The sequence below is a fragment of the Nelumbo nucifera genome, chromosome 6, assembly GCF_055504915.1.
Source record: "Nelumbo nucifera cultivar China Antique chromosome 6, China Antique-T2T, whole genome shotgun sequence".
NCBI classification, from domain to species: domain Eukaryota; kingdom Viridiplantae; phylum Streptophyta; class Magnoliopsida; order Proteales; family Nelumbonaceae; genus Nelumbo; species Nelumbo nucifera.
The window spans coordinates 1,386,705-1,393,026 of record NC_142654.1 but is presented as its reverse complement, the minus strand read 5'-3'; the positions used below and the strand labels follow the sequence as shown (position 1 = coordinate 1,393,026).

The window sequence follows — 6,322 nt, the reverse complement described above, 5'->3', positions numbered from 1 at the left end:
GTTAATTTATGCAAATCACTGAGGTTTAAACATTGAATCAAGCTGGAAGGATACATACTGAAATAAAGTTCTCTATCAATGCTGCATCGAATTGTATGATCGCCCTTCAACCATTCATGGCATTAATAAGCCAAGTTGAAAAATCAAAATGCAAATAAGGCCATAATAAACCATTAAGAGAATTTACATCACTTGAGTGCAATGCAAATCCAAACCCGCCCACCCACCACCCAGCAAACAAATGACTATCACATACATATTATTATCTCCTATAGGATGAAAACAGCTTACAAATGCCAGCAAGGGATCAATATTACCACCATCATCTAAGCCTTATCCCAACTATGTGAAGATCAGTTACATGAATCTTGTTTCGCGATTCCCATTCTGTTATAAAAATCTACTCATATACAAATATGCTATAAAAATTTACTCATATAAAACAAACCAAAGGTCCACAGATGGGCAACTCATGAGGTATTAGCTCCAGTTAAAACTGCAAGTACAGTTTAACAAATTCATCACTGACCACTGAGGGCATTAGAATACCAAGATCTGTAAACAGAAGGGTGAGATACCAGGGTGGTGTTTGAGTTTAACCCCTATCAGATGTTTCAACCTCAACTCCTTTTGGGTTGAGACCCCCAAAATCAAATGGGCATAGGGCAAGGACCACTTCCTTCTGGTGGGGAGGGTAGATACGTGCAAACTGCAAAGCAAACAAAGATATGATGTTTATTAGTTAATCTGAACCTAATTTGAGTGAATTTGAAGTGGTATATGCTGATCTGCAACATACATTATGTTGACATCACACTTCAGCATTATCAGCATGTAATAATGAGCATTGTGCCAACTGCCAGTGCCTAATGACAACAAATCTAGAAGCCAGAACTGTTGGGCGTTCTTTCAACATTATTTTCTCTGTACTAAGAACTCCCTCCTAAAAATAAAAAAATAAATATCCCAAATGGGAAGTTCCAAAAAAGAATTAAACAACACAAGAAGGGAGCAATAAGAAGAAAATAAATAGCTATACTAAGGCTTCATCAATATTTCTGGTTTAAGGGCCAAAAATTCCAGGTCTGGAACAGGCCAGGGTTTGCACAGGTAATGACAAAGCCAAGTTGGGGCTGGTATCAGGATCACAGATATTGCTAAAGGGCCGTGACCAGCAGATAGCCCAGACAATTGCAACCCTAATTAGCCATTTGTAATGAACAGTTCTATGAAGATCTCCTATATTATAAAGATAAATAACATGCCATCATTATTCAGTAGACTTCTCTCTAGATATCTCCTCCAGGATTTTATTCACCATCAAAAACACATGTGACAACATAAGAGGTTTCTATGGCAATCCAATTGATTAGATTTTTTCACCGAGGAATGACACCAAATTAGACTCCAACTATAAATTCCTATAACATTACCTTGTAGCTTCCAGCAACCACAAAAACCAGATTTCTTCATGCCATGAGCCATCAATGCAATCTGATATGTTCCCATCATGTTAATTGTCCCTCCACTTTCAACTATTCCATAGCCCCAACAAACACTGTGTCAACTTTATCCATTGCATAAGTCGCTGCAGAGTCAATTAGAAGCTTTAGAGGAACATCAAGGTTTGCAAGCTCATTAAACAATTGTAACCCTGTCCTATTTGGCCTTCCTTTGCATATTTCAAATGCATGCAAGAAATAACCTCCAGGTAATTGCATTGACATAACTAAATTGGAGCCCAAAGAAAATGGAGAGTAAAACAACAATCCAAGTAGTGCAATCAATTGGACTATTATAATAATTTCTTTTTCTTCGTTTCCTTTTTGTTGATTGGTCTGCTTTTTCTTAAATTTCTGACAGCATTAGAGGTGTGATTAAAGTACTTAGTCCTTCTAGAAGGCCTCTAGGTGGATGAGGGACCACTAAAGATTTCTTGTTCATTTTCATATACACCCTAATTTTTGAAATATAGTTTATAGTCAATAATAATTGATTCGCCTTATCCCACCCCAGCACCACCTCTAAACATCATATTAGAATAAATTAATTAAATGCAGGAACTAAACACATTGATGTTTCACTTGAGGATTGTATCTCCAAAACTGAAAAATTAATCTTGCTAAATAGTGAAATGCAAGTATATCCACTTTTTTCATCAATTTTATAATTGTTTAGATGGATGGCAATGTAATCATGCAAACCTTTAAAGTAGACAACATTTCTACTCAAACATTCACTTTTACCCTGTTTGCAGTTGAAACAAGAAATGGACGAAACAATCCTGTTCCCAAAACCCAGAAGAGTTCATTACTTTGCTCTGCAATCCTTGGAATCTCCAATAAAACTCCTGAGAAACCATGCACCAAGATGGTACAATCATCAAACCACAATAAGCTTATATACATCACGAGATATCTCCCCAAACTTCTCTCCATGTTCAATCAAGCGAAAATTTGTAGTATTAAACTCCTCATATGCTAAAGCTGAGGTTCTGGTTACATATTGCATGAATGGATCACAACCAGCAGTCAAGGAGATTGAGGTTGTATCCCATGAGGCCATGACTGAAATGCACAAAATGGGGTTAACTTTCTTTATTTTTATAGTAGAAACAAAGTTCAATAAAAGAAAAGGAAGAAGAGAGATATAATCCAAGATAATGACTCATCACCAAAATATCCAAAAGCAGATGGTACATTGTTCATTTTCCTTATGGTACATACTTTATGCCGAAATTACATCATTACCTCCCCTATCAACTGTTGGACCCTCTATCCGATAAACAAGATCCATTCTGCAATTAAAAAAAGAAAAGCACCCAAATGAAGGCTTATGACTCCTTTTATCATTTCAGTAACCCAATCATCTCAACCTTTTTATCTTCCATTCAAACCATACCATCTAAACATACTTACAGCTTCCAATCACCCTCACCCCCATCCCTTCAAAACCCCCAGTCTTCCACCATCAAATGGTACCTCGCCTATTGGTAGGAATTAGGAAAGCCTACATGTTGAACTCATCAAATGGTACCTCTCTTTCTCTTCCAACCATTTTACTTGAAAGAAGAAGAACGTAGCTCCTCGTTTTTAGTTTATTCACTCTACCTAGCAAGATGAAAACAATTTCGTATAAACACCTTTGTTTTTCCTTTTTTGAGTTGTAAGTTGATCATGCATGATAAGGTAAGAATCCCCAAACTCTATTTGGTGATTATGGTGCTAAGAAACATTCTCCAAGTGCAAGAGAAATCAATGACAGCAGGATAGAAGATTTGATAGTATGAGCAGAGAAAAAAACAGAAAGTAAACAAAACAAGGATGTTGATGTTGGCATGCATAACCAGTAAAAATTTAAAAGATATCTGATACACAACTTGTCTAGAAAAATATATTGTTTGCTTACAGAAGCTGTGGAACAAAATTCTGAAGCAGAAAAATTCTTAATGAATGCCTGGAGTAAATGAAACTGTTTAATGGAGAAGATATTCTTTTATTTTAAACTGATGCTCAGAACTTCAGATTTTTACAAATCATTAGGCCCCATGCCTACATAAGCTTCAAAAGTTAATATAACATTAAAACAGAATGACATAAAAAAGATGCCCTAAGAGTTATGTTTACTTTTTCTTGTGTGAAACAGGTAGGAAGTCTCCTAATGTACACTGCAGGCAACAGAAAATGGAAAATGCAAAAGGTAAACAGAATTTTAAATTAAGTATGAAAGATAGATGATATTATTATGATAAGAGTAAGAAAATAAACTTTCAATCAAGTAAGAGAGAGAGAGAGAGAGAGAGAGAGAATTTTCAACCAAAAAAAAAATCAAAGGCTGGCCCATGTTTCTCAAATTCCGGGTGGAAACATCTAAAGTACATCAGTTCTCAAATCTCAATGAAGATAGTTAATTTCATAAAGTTGTGTTTGAATCAACCAGACGGAAATGAAAATGTTCAAATGAATTCCATCAGCATTAATTTTGGTTTCAATTTAAAAACTAAAGAAAAAAATGTATAGAAAAAGACCTAGATACCATACTCACTGTGCCTTGACAATGACATTTTCTCCCAAATATTTCATTTCTGGTGTCTATCCTTTACTCTTCCTTTGCGAGGTAAAAAGGTTGTGGGCCATCACCAATTCAACTGGAAAAAAGAATGTGCAGAATGCGGTTTCATCCTGCAGTTCCACTGGATGCCTCTCTCTGTTGCAACTACAATTTCAGGGCTTAACCTCAGGTTTCCACCATTGAAGCTAGAGCTGCATCATGTTGTCTCTCCATCAGGTCAGATGCAGCAGACAGGACCCTCACTATATCCAAGAATGAGTTTTAGGAGGTCAAGATTGACAGAGGATTCTAGTTCATCAAGCCCAATAAATACATGTTCTTGAACACTTGAATTGCTTCTCGAGTGAAATCTTCCCCCCTCAGCTCCAACATTAGGGAATAATAAGTTGAAGAATGGCTTGCAAGCCCCTTATCAACCATTTCCTGGTAAAGCTGGAATGCCTTTTCTGGTTCGTTCAATTTGCAATACTTCTTAATAAGTATTTGAAAAGGTATATGGTCAATAACTAAACCAGATCTTTGTACCTTGATGAAAATCTCATGTGCTTCCTTTGTTTCCCTCCATACAATGACCTTGAATCAGATCAGTGTATGTAATAATATCTGGTTGGCAGTTGGCACCCTCTTCTTGGCATTTCACTGTGCAACTGCAATGCACAATGAACATGCCTAAAATTACAAACAGCCCCAATTAACAAGGTGTAGGTTATAGTATCAATGAAAAGCCCATTTGAGAGCATCTCTTGCATTAAGGGTTGTGCATCGACAATATTTCGTCCTTTTATTTGTGCATGAATCAATGCATTATAAGTGAAGATATTCGGCACAACACCTGATGCTACCATCTGATTTCTAACCAGGAGAGCGTTGGTAAGATTTCCAGATCTCCCATACCCATCTATCAGTACATTCCAAATGGTTGACACCGGTTTCACAGAATCTTCTAGCATATGTAGATGAGTAACTGGTTAGCTATAGATATCATAAGCTTGACTTCATGTTATAGACTGGTTAGCTATAAATCATTTTGAAGAAAGATGATCTGGTTTAACACCCATTCTTGACTTCATGTTATAGATATCATAAGCTTCATCAAATATCCCTTCTTTACAAAGTGCACTGCTAAGAGTGTTGTAGGTAAGTACCCCAGGAAGTAGGTCCGGTCCTTTCAACATGTCAGAGACATATCCATACCATATGCAAGCTTCATATCTGCTCTCCCTTCAGCTACGAGCGAAGGAAACCGAATTTGCTACTCATTGATCGCTCCTTACTCCAACCTCATACCACATCGCAGCCATGCATTCCCATGAATGGCCTTGCATTGGGAACAAAGGCAAGAGAAGTTTTGCCCAGGTTTCATACCTTTCCCTCCGTTCCCCGGCTTTTCCTTCGTACCTTTATGTTTTTCAAGAACCTAATTTTCCGGGTAATTGCACTCATGGTTTTCAAAACCGGACCGGACCGGAAGACCGGGAATCGGTCAGGTGACCGGTTCTATTTTCCTCAAAAACCGGATTTTCCTCCAAAACCATTGATTTTGGTCAGAGAACCGCTGAACTGGGTGGTTAATCGTTCGAACTGTTCAAACAGTTTTTATCATTTTTTTTTTATTTTTTTGTGAGAATGGACCAAATATTCAGTTCAAATGATCGGACCGTTTGACCTGATAACCAGACCCCTGACTGGTACGGTCATCGGGTCGGTTTTAAAAACCATGATATATATATATTAAATTTACCTGCTTAAATGTATCTTGTGGCTGTGGGAGTATTTCATAAGTCAGGTATCACTCATACCAATTTTGTCATGGGTCGCACATGATGGGAACCATAATCTCATTGACCTAACTCCCCTCCACCCACACACACCTAAAATCCCAAAAAATAACAGGGCCTCAAACCAAACACAGTCTTAAGGCACCAGATACAACTTAAGAGGGGTTTTACAACATGAATGTTTTTGTTTTTAGAATCACCACATCATCAAAAAAAAGAAAAAACAAAAACATGTTTTTGTTTTCAAAGTGAAATATAAGTTGGTTTTGTTTTGAAAAACAATACATGTTTTTGAAATGAACAAAATATTGGTTTTTAAAATAAAAACAAAATTTCTAATATAAAAATTATATGATATATAGAACATTTGTTGAACAATAAGATGAAAACATGTTTTTGAAACCATATTTAAGAATATATTTTTGGTTTCCGTTTTAAAAACAAAAAACATGTACACAATCAATAATATGTTT

At 36.4% G+C, this 6,322-nt stretch overlaps 1 long non-coding RNA gene across 1 annotated transcript; it reads right to left on the bottom strand.

Moving 5' to 3' along the window:
- Positions 1-420: 420 nt before the first annotated feature.
- On the bottom strand, positions 421-5,456 carry LOC104609384 (uncharacterized). Its single transcript, XR_016077193.1, has 3 exons — positions 4,045-5,456; positions 1,434-1,588; positions 421-709 (listed from the first exon to the last, which is right to left on the bottom strand). It is a non-coding gene; the product is annotated as an uncharacterized LOC104609384 (long non-coding RNA).
- Positions 5,457-6,322: the final 866 nt, after the last annotated feature.